The sequence below is a fragment of the Papio anubis genome, chromosome 5 (assembly GCF_008728515.1).
Source record: "Papio anubis isolate 15944 chromosome 5, Panubis1.0, whole genome shotgun sequence".
Lineage (NCBI taxonomy): Eukaryota > Metazoa > Chordata > Mammalia > Primates > Cercopithecidae > Papio > Papio anubis.
Window position 1 is genome coordinate 143,775,656 of NC_044980.1, and position 17,021 is coordinate 143,792,676.

Below are 17,021 nucleotides of genomic sequence, written 5' to 3' on the forward strand. Positions count from 1 at the left end.
GCCTGGAGAGGCGGCAGGCTGACGCTCAGAGGTAGGAAACCAGACCTGCTTTCCAGTTCTCCAGAACATGCCCCAAGTTCCTAGCCCCTGCCTTTATATGTCTCTAGCTTTATATGCAACCAGGTGGCAATCTGCCCCTCATCACCTGCAGTCAACAGGGTTTAGAATCTCAGGCTGGAAGGGAGCTCAGAGGACATTCCATCCTGTGCTTACCCAGTCCTCTGAGGAGCCCAGGGACTCCAGCTGGCCAACTTTAGCAATCCAGATCTCACCAACTTCCTCGCCAAAACAACTCCTGGGGCAGCCAGCACTGGCTATAGTTAGGCTGCTCCCAGTTCTGTTTCTACTGGCCCTTCTCTCCCCTCTGTGGTCCCCTGGAATAAAGAACAAGATGCCCATCTTCAGCAGGACAGCCCTGAAGACATTTGGAACCTGCAGCCTTCTCTTGAGGTTGATTAGCCCTTTCCCCTGTACTGTTCCACATAGGGGCTGCCCCCTCTCCAGCCCCCCACCAACCCTCTACCCCACACTATCTCTAGCTGGTTCTAGCACTGGACCCAATACTCCGGGCATGGCTTGCCTGACCAAATGCAGAGTGACTTTCACCTCCACCCTTTTAGGTAGTATATTCCTACTGAGGTAGCCTGAGTATACATTTGCTTTTCTTACAGCTGAGTCACCCACTGAAGAATGTCCTTTCTCATGACAACAACCTGCATGTATGCCTAACTGGTGAGAACAAAGTTCTCGTGTAGCAAAGTGTGCTTGAGGGCTGGGTGCGGTGGTTCATGCCTGTAATCCCACACTTTGGGAGGCTGAGGCGGGCGGATCACCTGAGGTCAGGGGTTCGAGACCAGCCTGGTCAACGTGGCGAAACCCAGTCTCTACTAAAAATACAAAAATTAGCCAGGTGTGGTGGCACACTCCTGTAGTCCCAGCTACTGGGGAGGCTGAGGTAGAAGAATTGCTTGAACTCGGGAAGCGGACATTGCAGTAAGCCGAGATCATGCCACAGCACTCCAGCCTGGAAGACAGAGTGAGACTCCATCTCAAAAAAAAAAAAGTGTGCTTGAGGAGGTGTGACTTACCTAACAGGGCAGAAGTCTGATTGATTCAGTAATGCCCTATGTAGGAATCCAGAGATCTTTGCATCAGTACACACAGAAGCTGGACAAAAATGTGCACTGCCACATGCTTTGTAATAGACATTTTTGCTATTCTTGAATGTCCATCAAGAAGGGACTGGTTAAACAAACTACCATTCATTTCATGGAATACTATACAGCCATCAAAAAGAACAGGGTAGATTGCTTGGCAGTGATACAGGAAAATGCCCATAAAATACAAACCAAAGTGCAGATTTATATGTGTAACAGGACGCTATTTTTTTCAAAAACACATAACTGTGTGTGTGTGTGTGTGTGTGTGTATGTATGTGTACGGAATCTTAAATGTGCATAGAAAAAGGCCTGGAAGCCCAGTGCTTTGGGAGGACAAGGTGGGAGGATTGCCTGAGGCCAGGAGTTCAAGACCAGCCTGGGCAAAAAGCAAGATCTGGACTCTATTAAAAATTTTTTTTTACATTAGTGGAGCATGGTAGCCCATGCCTGGAGTCCCAGCTAATTGGAAAGCTGAGGTGGGAGGATCACTTAAGCCCAGGAGTTCAGGCTACAGTGAGCTATGATCATGCCACTGAACTCCAGCCTGAGTGATACTCTGTCTCTTAAAAAACAAAAAGAAAGAAAGAAAAGAAGAAAAGAAAAAAGTCTCAAAGGATACATACCAAACTGCTACTAGTACACTGCTCTACAGAAGGACCTGGGTAAGGAACTAAAACCAAAAGAAACTTTTGCTTTACCTATGCTATTTTAACTCTTTACTTGGGAAAACTAGTCCTGTTCTTATACAATTATAAAATTAATTTTTAAACACAGTGGGGACAGAGGAAGGGGAAAGGAAGGAGAGAGAAGACAACTGTCACTTTTTTACTTTATATCTTTTGCACTGCTTGAGTTTTGGGGGGTTTTTCCCCAATAATCATGTGTTATTTGGTAATTTTTTTTAAAGGGAAACTTTAAAATATTTTTTAAAAAAAATTTAAGTGAGCTGGGTGCAGTGGTGCATGCCTGTAGTCCCAGCTACTCCAGAGACAGAGGCAGGAGGATAGCTTGAAACCAGAGTTTAACCCTGTAACGCCCCTGCCTCCAAGAGGTAAGATGCCAATTTTGGGGATTCCCCTTACACAAAATATGGTGGAAAGAGGGTTTCACAGATTCAAATCCCGGCTATGATCCCTTCCCGAATGACCCTGGGCAGGCCTCACTTTCCTTGTTTCTCCCTATGGAAATGTTGTGAGGACCAAGTAGGAACCATAGAGTTCTCTGTAAACCTTAAAATGCTACCCAGACAGGAGCAATAATGGCTGTCAAGGAGCTAGAAAGGAAAAGGCTGCAGAGGGGCTGAGGTACTCAGATAAAAGCCAAAGATGCCTTGTGTTAACAACAAAAAGCTGAAAGCTACCTAAAATGAAGAGGAAAATGAATAAATACACTGTGGCAATTTCCTATCAGGGAATACTATACAGCAGTGAAAAAAGATGAGCCACAGCTGGAGATACGAATGGAATAATCTGGGTCTCGCTCTGTCGCCCAGGCTGGAATGCAGTGGCATGATCTCAGTTCAGTGCAACTTAAACCTCCCGGCTCAAGTCATCCTCCCACCTTCCTTCTCAAGTAGCTGGGACTACAGGCATGCGTCACCACACCCAGCTAATTTTTGTATTCTTTGCAGAGATGGGATTTCGCCATGTTTCCCAGGCTGGTCTCAAACTCTGGGGTCAAGAGATCCACCTGCCTGCTCTGCCTCCCAAAGTGCCAGGATTACAGGCATGAGCCACAGCGCTCAGCCTAAATAATGTTTTCAAATATAAAAAAACCTATGTATTATTTAGGGATGCACACATTTATTTAAAAAAAAAAAAACTTTAAAGAAATGCAAGAAAAAAAAAAGCCACTAAATTCAGAACACTTGTTTCTTGTTGGTGGCTGATGAAGGAGAAATTCGAGGTGATTGGAAAATGTGTTATTTCTTAAACCAGATGAGTGAGCGTGCGGGTGCCTGCATGTTACCCTCTATATCTGACAGACTCCTTCATTTTTTCTCTTTTCTTTTTACTGTATTTTTTGCTTTTTTTCTGCTTCAACTTTTATTTTAGGTTTTTTTTTTTGTTTGTTTGTTTTTTGAGACGGAGTCTTGCTCTGTCGCCCAGGCTGGAGTGCAGTGGCCGGATCTCAGCTCACTGCAAGCTCTGCCTCCCGGGTTCACGCCATTCTCCTGCCTCAGCCTCCCGAGTAGCTGGGACTACAGGCGCCCGCCACCTCGCCCGGCTAAGTTTTTGTACTTTTAGTAGAGACGGGGTTTCACCGTGTTAGCCAGGATGGTCTCGATCTCCTGACCTCGTGATCCGCCCGTCTCGGCCTCCCAAAGTGCTGGGATTACAGGCTTGAGCCACCGCGCCCGGCCAACTTTTATTTTAGATTCAGGGGGTACATGTGCAGGTTTGCTACCTGGGTGTACTGCGTGATTAGGGCAGGGATGATCCCATCACCTGGGTACTGAAAACAGTTCCCAACAGTTTTTCAACCCTGCCTCACTCCCTCCCCACTCTAGTAGTCCCCAGTGTCTACTGTTGCCATCTTTATGTCCATGAGTGCCTGTATTTAGTTCCACTTATAAGTGAGAAAATGCAGCATTTGGTTTTCTGTTCCTGTGTTAATGTGCTTAGGACAATATTTTCTAAAAGTCTATGTTGCCAGTTTCCTGGGGACTGGATCAGGCAGGAGTTGCACCTGCAGAGACAGAAATGGGTGGAGAGGGACCAAGGCTCCTGAGACTGCTGCTGAAGCTGACTGTAATGAAGGCAGGGGATGAGCGGCCTGAAGGCCAACAGAGGGCCTGGCCAGTGCTCTGCCGAGTAGGTGGAGACCGAGCCAAAGGCCCTTGACTCATAGGGCAGTCCCATACCTGCCCTGGCCTCTCAGCGTGACTCCTTGGTGACACAACTCCCACAGTACCCACACACCTACACCCACTTCCCCCCCACACATACCCCTGCCTGGGCTGCCCGGTTTGTCCACTGCGTAGGTGTTCAAGGACACAGAGCTCCTGCCTCTCAAAGAACAGCCTCAGGGTGAGGTCCTTGGGAGAGAAGAGTTCAGCTCTGCACAGAGCAGCCCTCAGACAAAGAGCCAGCTGCTGCTCGCCAGTCATCCGTTCCAATCTGAAGAGTGACTGTCCTGGGCCAGTCATGGGAAAATCATCAAGAACTTCCCACAACAGTCATGGTGGCTGCCAAGGTCTTTCCAGAGCACAGAACAAGGGGACGCAGCTACCCTGTGCCTTCCTGTGGCAACTCTCTGGAGGATGCCCGGATACCCTCCCTACAGATGGCCAGGGATAGGAGGGGCAGGCACTGCGGGCATGTGGGGACATAGCAGCAAGAATCTAGGAGGGCAGGCACAGCAAGGCCTGGCCCAGGGGGAAACCAGGAGCTGCCAGAGCCAAAGAGAGGGTGACCCAATCATTGGTTGTTGGTTGTTACAGAGGTTTTAAGACTTGGAGGAGAATGCCCTGAGATGCCAGACAGTGAAACGTTTTCATTCTGCAGCTGGGAAACCAAAGCCGACAAAGGGGAACAGACATGCCCACAGCTGCATGGGACAGCAGTAGCACAGAAGAGATGCATACCCCGTCCTCTGGTGGCCACTGTGCACTCTCTTACCACACCATGCTACTGCTCAGCCTCTCTCCCTCCCTCACAGTGGTCAGGTAAGCAATGAGGGAGAATGATGGAGGTGAGAAAGGAAGAACCCGCGCTGATGTGGGCCCACAAAAGAAAGAAGTCTGGAACAGCACTGGAAGGGGCTGCCTACAAGGTGGAGAGTGCCCTGATCCCAGGAGTCAGGGCCACACAGAGGGGCACCAGGGCTGTTGAGGGAATTCAGGCCAGGTGTCTTCAAAGCCCCACCCACATCTGAGTTTCTACCACTCCAAACAGGGACGGATGCTTGAGACAAAGCCAAAAACAACTCATCCAGAGGGGACACGGCATGGTCCACAGGTGGCAGAGGGTTGAAAGCAAGTGTCTTAGTCTGCTTTCTGCTACTATTCTGTTGAATATCACAGACTGGTAATTTATAAAGAACGAGTTTATTTGGCTCACGGTTCTGGATGATGAGAAATCCAAGTGCATGACACCACCATCTGGCAAGGGTCATGCCAAGGTGGAAGACAAAAGAAGAAAATCAGTGATTGAAACAGAGAGAGTACTGACCAAACTGGCCCCTTTTATAACGAACCTCCCCCTCCCCCCACCCCGTGATAGTGACAGTAATCTATTTATGAGGGCAGAGCTGACAATCCATTCATGAAGCATAGGGATTATGTTTCCAACACATGAACTTTTGGGGGACACATTCAAACCTTAGCAGCAAGTTATCCAGAGCACAGAACATCAAACCAGTCTCATCATCTCCTACTGGAATCCTGTTCATGATTAGCATCATTAACGATAATAGCAACGACCATGTACTGAGCGCTTACCACACTGTTGGCCCGTGCTGAGTGCTTGCCACATACTGTCCCATTAATTGCCACCATTCTAGGAGGTAGCACTGATGTCATACAGAGCTGACAGGTGAGGATGCAGAGGCCCAGAGTGACAGACACAGCTACCCAGGTCTGCCAAGTACTGAATCATGTGCTCTTCACCAGGGGTGCTCAAGGAGCAGCCCGGACCAGCGGCACTGGCACCGCCACCATCCACTGGATCAGATGCTCTGGAGTTGCAGCCCAGCAATCTGTGTTTAACAACCACCCTCCACCTCCACCCCCAGGATTCTGATGCATGCTCAAGTTTGTGTACCAACTGCTCTGACCATTTCCCCATGCTGCTAAGGAGAAAAATCAGTATTTCTGTGTCTGGTATCAAAATCTTCTAGGGTATTTCCCAGGCCAACTTGTCAATTCTCTCAACCTAGGAGAGGCCGATTCCAGATATTCTGACTAGTCTACTAAGTCCCAGAACAGACCCAGGTTCCACTCTGCACTTCGTCATTTTTTTAGGGTCCGACCTTGAAGTCACTTCCCTCCAGAAGACCCCCCCCAACCATCTGGTGCCCCCAAATTACTCTGCACTCCAGCACAGCAGGACAGCAGCCTTGGTCAGGGGAAAGGGAACACGGTCCAGGATTCAAGGGTTGCTAGTCTTGGGAAAGTCTTAACCTTCTCTAGGCCTCAGTTTCCTCATCTGAAAATGAGCCAATCCGACTCATTTGGCACTTACTGGCACACAATGCCTTTCAGGTCTCACTCATAGCACATCTCCCCATTTGACCAAAAGTTCCTGGAAGGCAAAGCCAGCTCCTTATGCACCTGTGCATCAAGAACACTGCATGGTGCTGGGCGCAGGAGCCATCCGGAAATGACGCTTGGGAGAGCGCTGGGAGAGCAGACTCTGGTTCTACTCCTCCCTTCTCATCTCTAGGCCTTAGTTTCCCCATTTGTGAAATGTGCCATTATTCTACTCATTCATTGAACAAACTCAGAAAAGCCATCCACCAGGCACTCTTCTCCTGCTACAGAAATACACTCGAGAGGATCACACTCACCCCCTTCTATTCTAGGAAAAGAGAAAGACAATAAACACTAAAAATAATTTGCCAGACACTAAGTTCTATGCATATGCTTTCACATCAGCAAATAAACGAGATTCTTTCATAGCATGATACATGCATGAGAAAAGTAAAATAGTAATGACAGAAAGTGAAAAAAGGGGCTGCTTTGCATAAAAAGATCAGGGAAGGCCCCTCTGAGGAGCTGACATTTGAGCTGAGACTTGATCGATAAGGAAAAACCAGTCATGGGAAAAGCTGGGGAAAGATGTTCTGGGCAGAGGGAGCAGCACGTTTGAAAGCCTAAGGATGAGAACAAGCTTGGCTTGCTGGAGGGGGAAAAGCAGGCCAGCATGGTGTGGCCAAATCACAGCGGGTAAAACAGTAACCAGTGGGTTGGAGAGACAGGCAGACAAACAACCACCTACAACGCTGCCTCACTCAAATCAGGTCGGCCTGACCCAACCGGGACATCCGGGCCCCAAGTCACAGGCAGCACTGGGGGTAAGGGTATGACTCAGACCCCACAGCTTCCTGGGGCCCCGAAAAACCTGGTGGGGGTATCCAGGGGTAGGCATCAACCCTCAGCATGAGTGCCATGCCATACCCATGGAACACCCAAGACTGGGAGACAAACACGGTTACATAAGCGTGTAGAACACTGCACACTCCCAGTGGCAGCTTCCAGAGAGGCATGATCAATTGCTTCCATGAAGTGCCAGTCCCTGATCACATTATTTTCCCGGGACACAGCAGGACAGCAGCCTTGGTCAGGGGAAAGGGAACGCGGTCCAGGATTCAAGGGTTGCTAGTCTTGGGAAAGTCTTAACCTTCTCTAGGCCTCAGTTTCCTCATCTGAAAATTAAGAGTTGTTAGAAAGATTAAGAGAGGCTGGGCGCGGCAGCTCACACTTGTAATCCCAGCACTTTGGGAGGCTGAGGCGGGCAGATCACTTGAGGTCAGGAGTTTGAGACCAGCCTGGCCAACATGGTGAAACCCCATCTCTACTTAAAATCAAAAAATTAGCCGGGCATGCTGGCGGGTACCTGTAATCCCAGCTACTTGGGAGGCTGAAGTAGCAGAATAGTTTGAACCTGAGAGGCAAGTTGTAGTGAGCCGAGATTGCGCCACTGTACTCCAGCCTGGGTAACAAAGTGAGACTCTGTTTCAACAAAAAAAAGAAGATTAAATGAGATACAGAATGTAAGCACTGTGCCTGGCACATAGTAAGCTATTAGCATTAGCATTAGCAGTTTTTTCACTGCCTCAGTTTCTTCTGTTGCAAAACAGAGAACACCACGGGGATGCTGAGTTTGTACTAATTAATATTCTACCCTCCTAATACAATTCTACCCTCCTTTGTCAAGGATTTTTCTTAAAAATTCTGAGTCTCCTTTTCTGACCTCTCATCAGATGCCAAATTCCCCTCTATCACACCCCATTGTTTGGAAAATGAGTAAGTGCTGATTAAATCCCATTTTGACGGCACTGTGAAAAAAAAAAAAATGATGCATTAGGAATCTACACATTTCCCTGCACTGTCATTCTGCAAGGGGGTGGGGAAGGACGTTGCTGATTCTTCTGCATCATCCACAAAAGTCCCTCCCTCCCCCTACCAAAACACAATCTCTCACCCAGTCGCACAAAATTCCCATCTGCTCCTGTACACACAATGAATGTACAACGCACACGTGCACACAAATGTCCTACAGTGGAAAGCTCAGCCTTCAAACTCCATCCCCAGAAGCACTCCTGGACACTCATCTATCCTGCACATGTACACAAATGTCTCCAACAATGTGCACGCAAAACATGTTCAGCAGAAATCGTATAATAGGAACTCTGGAGTCAAATGCCTGAGTTCAGATCTGACTTTGCAACTCACAGCTGTGTGACCTCAAGCTCCAAGTACCTCGGTTTCCTAAAGCATAAAATGGAGATAAAAACAATGTTTAGGATGGAAGTGACAATTAAATGAGTCTAATACACGTACAGCGTTAAGATCAGCACTTGGAAAGCACCCAATAAGAATTATTATTTTCCTCCTCGTGACATATGTACACTGCTTCCACAACTTTATACGAAACTCCTGACGCCGCGTAGGAAACTCGTCTCCACAGGGTAGACACCCAAACGGCCGCAGCGCCGCCCGCACCCGGAGGGTCTGCGCGCTGTACAGCCGCCCCACGCCGTTCTCAGGCGCGCTGCCCCGCGCAGTGCGCACGCGCGCCCCCCACCAGCCCCAGCGCCAAGCAGGGAGTCCCCTCGCTGCCCTGCCCGGCAGCTGGCGGAGAGGCCCCGGGACCTCGCGCGCGGGGCCCGGGTGCACAAACCATCTTCCCAGCTCGCGCCCCGCCACCACCGAGGCTCTGGACGATTTGGGCCCGGCCTCCCTTCTTCCCCTCCATCCCCGCTCCGGCCCGACCAGCTTACCCGAGGACCGGGAACTTTGGGACACAGCGCCCCGCTTGCTGCGTCCAGCCCCGAATCCAGGGACTGGGCAGCGGCCAGGGACAGGCTCTGGCCCCCCGTAGCACTCCTCCGGCTCCTGGGCGGGGGCAGGGGGACCCGGCCGAGGACTAGGAAGTGCCGGGGGCCTAGCCGGGCCGCCCCACCCCTGGGAAAGTCCCCGGAGACTGGCAGACCGCTCGCCCAATCGTGCCGCGCGCTCCGGGCGGGCCCACGGCCGCCAGGGGTGGGACCGAGCGAGGTAAACACAGGCTGGCCGCGGTTCCGGGGGCCCGCGGTGTCATCACGTCCCCTCGGCGGTCTCCCCCTCTAGGAGCGACCTCGCTGGCGCCATCGTCCCGGGCCCGCGCGGCCCCTTGCCGCACTCCCAGCCCCGGAAGCCCCTGGCGGAGGCCTGGGGCCACCTTGAAAGTCGGAGTTTCAGAGCGGAGGCGAGCCACAGAGACCACCCAGCCCCTTCCTTGTGCCGAGTGGCGAGAGCGGGGAGGGGACCTGCCAAAAGGCACGTAAGCATTTGGCAGTAAGCCAGAGCTGGAGCTCAGGGCCCGAGTTCCGTCCAGGGAGCTCCAGGACTCTTCTTAACGAAACTATAGAAATTCCGAGCTGAAAGGACCCGTAAAGACACTTACCACTAACATTTTTTGCTCCAGACGTCGTAAAGGATTCCCAGACATTGTAAACGCTTTGCTCCTGGCATTGTAAATGCTTTGCGTGCATTATTTTCTTTGCACAATCACCCTAGTGAGGTGGGTTTTACTGCCTTTTCTTAAAATAAATAATATTTGAGTCACAAAAAGGTTAGATGACCTTAGTAAAGGGCTGAACCAAGATTCAAACCCAGGTGGGCAAATCCAGAAGCCGCCTTCCACCCTACCTACCTATATGTGGGCTAGATAATTCCAACAGACTGGAATTTCCTAGACCGGTAAGGAACAGAAACTTGCTTTAAGGGTAGGAAAGCTTTTTAAAAGTTTATTCTTTTATTTTTAAAAAGAGAGAAAGGTAAATTTTAATTCCAAAAAGTAGAAGGCCTAACCTTGGAATAAAGAACGGCTCTTTAAACTAAATATAGCTTTATGAAAAACCTATTGCAAAAGACTCATTTCACTGGTACTGTTGAAAACTTAGTCATTGACAGGCCCTCATCCTCGAAAAGAATTAGGGGAAAGGATTTGGGGAACTGTTTAATACACACCCTCATTTTACAGAAGAGAGACTCATCAATCAACTGTGACTTCGCGATAATACACAGGCAGACGCTTGCCCAAATTAGATACCTAATCTGGGGATTCTCTAAGGTTTTGTAACGTCCTAGGGTTCCTTCAGTTACTTCAATGGTGTTATCAGATCTTCAAAACGATATTCATTCTAGTTTAATTATGAGAAGAATTACACTTATGGCTTGATTCAAAAGGGAGGAAGGGAGGGAGGAAGCGATGCAAACACCAAAGCACCACTGAGTGTCACCACGGGGGGGATCCTACAGAGAAATTGGGAATCCTGGCCCTGGTATCATCTCCCAGGCATCATCTCCACCCATCAGGTCCCCACCTGCCAGTTTTCTTCCTGCTCTTTGCCTGTACTTCCCAATTCTCTTCCTGCAATGCTGTGTTCCTATTCCCAACCCACATCTTCTCCACCCCCACCCTCTATCCACTGAAAACTAAAATTCACCTAAAAATGACTGGTCTCTAATTACTTGCATTTTGTTTCCACACTATTTCAGCTGTTTTTGTAGCATGTCGGGCCTTAGCTGGGCAGTTTCATTTCTCAAAGTGCCCGCTAGGAATTCTCAAGCTTGACGTAAAAATGGCATTCAGTCATCTTTTTGTCTGATTTCCTAGTTCTGGATCCTTTTTCTTAACAGTTACAATTTGTGAGAAAACTTGTTTATTTATAAGTTATGACTACCCCCACCCCTTCCATTCTTTTAAGTCTTGGTTTGTCTTCAGGGTATTCCACCCTGATAGAGGCCCTGGAGCCCATTGATAACAAACCCCTATTTGACAGATAGGTAAATTCAGTCCTCTGTCTAGAAAAGGACTTGCTCTAGGCCACACACACTGAGTGACACAACCGGGATTGGAATCCAGGGCCTTGGCTCCCAGTCCTGTGTGCTTGGTCCGCTGTACCAGGTTGCCTTCACAATGACATGGTTTTTCTCACTGTCTTGCAGAAACTCACCACTGTCATAAACACAGGCTAGGAATCGAACTAATGGGATTCCAATCCCTGCCCAGCCACTTACTACCTGGGTGGCCCCTCTAAGCCTGAGGCTTCTGTCTGGAAAATGGGGGATAATATACCTATTCCTCATGTGATCATGAGGATAAATTGGATAATGCAAATAAAGCCCAAGGCTCAGCACACAGTAGGCATTCAAGAAATGATAGTGGTGTCTAGCTGTGGGCTGCATGCATTGGGTAGAACTTTGCTGTTAAACTCTGCAGTGCAACCTCACCAGGCTCCATCCCACCATACACATCCTCTCTGAGACCCTAGCCTCTGGGGGCGTGGCAGGAATGGGAGACAGGCCCCCTAGCCTGGCACTGCCTGCTACCTTGTGGTCTGGAAGGGGATTTCCAAGTCAAGAAGCTGGGCCTGACGCTGGGAGCTGAGTGACTCAGGCAGGTGCAACCTCTTGTTCTTCCAGAGTAATGACAAGCACTCGCACAAAGCCACACCCAGAAGGAAGATCAAACTGCCTTTGTTTTGTTTTGTTTTATTTGGTTTTGTTTTAAAGCGCACAACTTCTCAATCTCCTTTCTGCTACTCCCCCCTCCACCACCTCTACTGAGGTAGCTACAGAGTCAGACCCAGATACACATTAGAAGGAAATAAAAAACATACAAAAAATCCATCTATAACCAACTTAACTCTAAACCAAGTGCCAGAAGAGGGGTGGAGGCTGCATAATGAAAGCATTAAGAGGTAACATATGGAGTATTTGCTATGTGCTAGCTCTGCGCTTTTATTCATAATTTGTCTCCCAACCAGCTTATGAGGTTGGTACCATTATCATCCACATTTCACAGATGAAACTGAAGCTTTGAGGTATTAGATGACTTGCCCAAGGTCTTACAGCGCAGCAAGTAACCAGAGCTTGAAGATCCAGGCTCTTAAATGCTTAACATTCTTAAGCGTCATGCTCCAAAGTCCTGCCAGCTAGCAAGACATAGAACTCAGAATGCCAGGCTTGAAGGGTCTTTAGAAATGGTCAACCCAGGCGGGGCATGCGGTGGCTCATGCCTGTAATCCCAACACTTTGGGAGGCTGAGCCAGGCGGATCTCCTGAGATCTGGAGTTCAAGACTAGCCTGGCCAACATGGTGAAACCCCGTCTCTACTAAAAATACAAAAATTAGCCAGGCGTGGTGGCGGGCACCTGTAATCCCAACTACTCGAGAGGCTGAGGCAGGAGAATCACTTGAACCTGGGAGGCGGAGTTTGCAATGAGCCAAGATCACACCATTGCACTCCAGCTTGGGGACAAGAACAAGACTTCGTCTCAAAAAAAAAAAAAAAAAAAAAAAGAAAGAAAGAAATGATCAACTCAGTCTTTTCATTGTAGGACTGGAACCACACCAAGGGCCAGAGAAGGGCAGGGATTTGCGGGAGGTCTTACGTTGAGTTTATGATTCATCACAGGACAGAACCCAAGTATCCTGCTCCCAGCGCAGTGCTGTTTCCACATACCCCACTGATTGGAAATGGAGCATCTAAATCAAACAAGCACATGCCTCATTCCATTAGGAGAATGAATGAATCAGGGCCTTGGCTAGGGGAGAATGGAACTCAGGGGCAGCAGCTAATGAACTAGGAAAAGAGCAGCCCTTCCTTAGATCCATAGCCTGAGGCAATCTCAGGAGTGTAAAACCCTCCAGTGGATTCTAGGTACTTTTTGGTGCTGGGTGTAAGTGTATATTAGAGAGAGATTTTGATGATAGTTAAATGAGATAATGCACGTCAAGCACATGATACTGACTAAAATTGTTCTAGGCAATTGTGGCAGTTTTTGGTAAAAAGTAAATAAATGAGCAGAGTCCATGGTCCCAGCTTCTCTCCTCTGCCTAAGAACACATTTTTAGTTCTCTCTATCCACCTCCCAAATACCTGCATGAGGAGGTAGTTGTATCTTCAGAAGTTTTCACATTCATTCAGCACCTTAAGGTGAATGAAACCATTTCATATCCACAACTTGCCCGTCTCCTAAGAGACTGTCATGCAGAGGATAAGGTGTGGGCTCTGGCCTCTGGGCTTAAATCACAGCCCTGCCACTTATAACTCTGTGCCTTGGTTTCTTTATCAATGACATGAAGGTTATAACTGTGCCCAATTCACAGGATGGTGACAGTCAAATGCCACAGGACTTGGCCTCAGTGAAAGGTGGCGATGATCATTATGATCATCCATCCTGTGAGGCAGCAGGGATTGCTTCTCTCCTTTCCACAGGAGGACCCCAAGGCCTGGAGCTGGGGAGCAGCTTGCCCTGGACATCACACTGTCCTCTGAGGAGCTGGGCCTAGAAGGCATTGCTCTGACTACTCTCCAGGCTCTTTCCCCTCTTCCCCCTTCTCCATCCCAACTATGTTCCCTGTGTCCCTGGGCCTGCCTGTTACACTTCAGTTTCTAGGGCACCACTGGAGGAGAGGAAAGGCAAAGTGACACTGGGGGAAATTCCCAGCCTCGTCACATAGTCACATACGCGGCCTAGCCAAGCCCCTCCCACAGTTCCTAGGAACCCTGGGTCCCCCGACTCCAGCTTCTCTCCCCCTGGCCTCTCCATCTCCAGGTCAGGGTGTCAAGCTGGATCTGGGCTTGCATCCAGGGTTGCCCCTCGTCATCCTCCTGGAAGTGGGAACAGGTCAGCCAGGCTCAGCCCGGCCCAGCCTCTCAGGAAGTTAGACCCACAAAACCGGAGCATTTCCTAATCCTGGGAAGCCCTAACAGGGCCCTGAGAGCAACCCTCTTTCAGTCCCACCCACCTTCCTCCCTGTCCTCTCCCACAGCCTCTTCTTCTATGGCCCCTCCCCGCTCTCCCTCCATTCCTCTGTAGCCTAGAAGCCACCATCAGACTTGGCCTCTGTTCCTTGCCTCTTCTAGCCAGGGACTTCCCTGGACTGTGAAAACATGCCTGGGGAGGAGATGAAGAGGGCCATTTGGATGAGCTGGCCTTTTCTTCATCATTCCTGGTTCCAGAGTTTCCTCATTCTTACGGTAATTTTTATGGACCACTCAGGATACAGGAGTGGACCAATCAGACCCGCTTCCTGCTCTCTCAGAGCTAACAGACTCTCAGGAGCCATATGGGGCTATCTAAATAAGTAGAATTAAACTAAAATTAAATAGAATTTTAGTCCAGATTTTCTAAGTAATCAAAGAGGAAGCTGCATCAGCAGTATCTGCCTGCCCTTGGCCCACTCCCTGTGCCCTGGGCTCTCTGTTAAAGGTTCCACCACAAAAGAGTCCAGCGGCCCTAGAAGCAGAGCAGGCAGGAGAGAAGCAAGAGATCCTTTTGCTCCAGTGTTAAGGAGGGCCTCAGCCTCCATTGTGTTCCCCTCTGAGGCAGCATCGATTCTTGGTCTCTTCCTATCTAGCTGCAGACTTCTAACGTGCCCAATACACACCTGTACACTCCCCATCAAAAATTCACACACACACAGACACACACAGACTGTATACACAGATACACAAACAAATACAGTCACCAACTTACACCCACACAGACACATACACACCTCAGGGATCTGACACAACACAGGCATTCTCACACACACAAACACCCACATCCATGTTCACACTCGCACACCTCCCTTTTCTTGAGGGAAGAAGACAAAAATAGGCTTTTCTTTTTCCTTTGGAAAAGCTAGTAACAACTAGAGAGAAAGAGCCTGGCCAAGAAGGCAAGGCCAGAAGAAGAGGGGCAGGAAGAAGAAACGAGATGGGGGAGAGAAGACAGCGGAGAAGGAGGCTGGGTGAGGAGCAGGGGCTGGGAACCCAAGACTTGGGTGGGAAGAGCAAGCTGGGCTGGGAGCAGCAGACCCTGACTGGCAGGACATGGGAGGCCAGGTGGCTCTTGGCATGGAGCTGGGGGTGTCTACTGACCCCAGCACCCTTGTGCGGTGGGTCCTTTCCCCTGTCCTGGCCACCCACCCCCATCTGGTCACTCACCTGGGGAAGGGCAGGAGAATACCAGGGTGTGTGCACTGGGGGCGGCTGTCCCTGCGAAGGCTCCTAGGCTCACTGTGCTTCTGCAGGAAGGAGGGCTGGGCTGAGCTGACTTTTAGGCAGGAGGGGAATTCCCCGAGATGGAGGAGCCGCCACCAGGCAGCCCCGCAAGGCCCAGCTGAGGCCCCATCCTGCCCCCTGGCAGAGCAGAGGGCCCTTATTTGTCAGCCTCCACCTGTCACTTCCCAGACTGGCTGTCCCGTGCTGTGAATTCCAGGGAGTTGGCAGGGCGGGGGGGAATATGGGGGGAAGAGCTGGAAGCCTGATGCTTCCTCAGCTGGGCTGGGAAGAGGCACCCGAGGATGGGCTGGGGCAACCTGGCCTGGCCTCCCTGGGTTCTCCTGAAGACCTCCATTTCCTCCTTCACCTAAGGTGGGGGATTCCAGTGTTTAGGGCCCTGAGGAAGCTGCCAGATGCCCAGCCCACATCCTCCCACCCCGTTCCTATCCCACCTGTTTCCACTTACTCTCTGAGGCTTCTCCATCCATAGTGAAGGAGGGGCCCACTCCTTTCTCGGTGCATGCCGAGTCACATTTGGATGTCAGGTAAGGCCTTAGAAACTGCAGCCCAAGGAATTCTGCACTGACCAGCTGGAGATCCTGAACAAGTCACCTCGTCATCCTAAGCCCCAGTAATTCCTTGCTTAATGAGTCCTGCTTTGCCTGACTCCTGCCATTTAATGGTAATTAAAATGATGGGCCGGCACAGTGGCTCATGCCTATTAATCTCAGCACTATGTGAGGCCCGAGGCAGACTTGAGCCCAGGAGTTTGAGACCAGCCTGTGCAACATGGCAAAAACACTGTCTCTACAAAAAATACAAAAATTAGCTGGGCGTGGTGGCGCTTGCCTGTAGTCCCAGCTACTTGGGAGGCTGAGGTGGGAGAATCGCTTGAGCCCAGGAGATTGAGGCTGCAGTGAACCATGATGGCGCCACTACACTCCAGCCTGGGCAACAGCGTGAAACCCTGTCTCAAAAATAATAATAGCTTTCGAAATAAAAATCATGATTTGTAGACATCCTTTGTAAACTACTGACTGCTTTACAAACATAATGTCTTTGTTCCTTATCCCCTGAAAAGATGCCTGGGGAGGGGATGAAGAGGGCTGTTTGGATGAGCTGTGGCCTTTCTTCATCATCCTGGTTCCAGAGTTTCCTCATTCTTACGGTAACATTTACGGACCACTGAGGATACAAGAGTGGACTAATGAGACCCGCTTCCTGCCTTCTCAGAACTCACAGACTCTCAGGAGCCATATGGGGCTATTTAAATATATATCAAGTAGAATTAAACTAAAATTAAATAGAATTAACAGTTCAATTCCTCAGCAGCACAAGCTGCATTTCAAGTGCTCAACCACCACATGTACCTACTACATTAGATTACATGCATATATGACATTTCCATTATTACAGAAAGTTCTATTGGATAGCACTGCTCTGGGGGCCATAGGTAAATGAACAGGCGATTACAATAAAGTATAGGAAAGATGTGTTTTGGCAGGAGAAATGCAGGGGTCTTTGGGAGCCTGGACAAAAGAGTATCTGGTCAGGATATAGGGATCTGGGAAGTCTTCCTGAAGGAAGTGACATCTAAACTGAGACCTGAAAGTAGCCAAGAAAGAATATAAGGAAGAGTGTTCTCCACAAAGTG

At 49.5% G+C, this 17,021-nt stretch overlaps 1 protein-coding gene across 11 annotated transcripts in view; it reads right to left on the reverse strand.

Annotated features, from left to right (window-relative positions):
- The window catches only part of TNIP1 (TNFAIP3 interacting protein 1), a 58,041-nt gene extending 42,637 nt beyond the window's left edge, over positions 1-15,404 (reverse strand). For 2 of the 11 annotated variants that reach the window (XM_031666548.1, XM_003900386.4), the window contains exon 1: positions 9,105-9,826. The gene's annotated coding sequence lies outside the window, so the exon portion shown is untranslated. Of the gene's footprint in view, positions 1-9,104; positions 9,873-15,310 lie in introns of those variants that run through there. The other 9 variants (XM_003900383.4, XM_003900381.5, XM_003900387.4 and 6 more) reach the window with 7 other exon arrangements.
- Between the last annotated feature and the right edge of the window lie 1,617 nt (positions 15,405-17,021).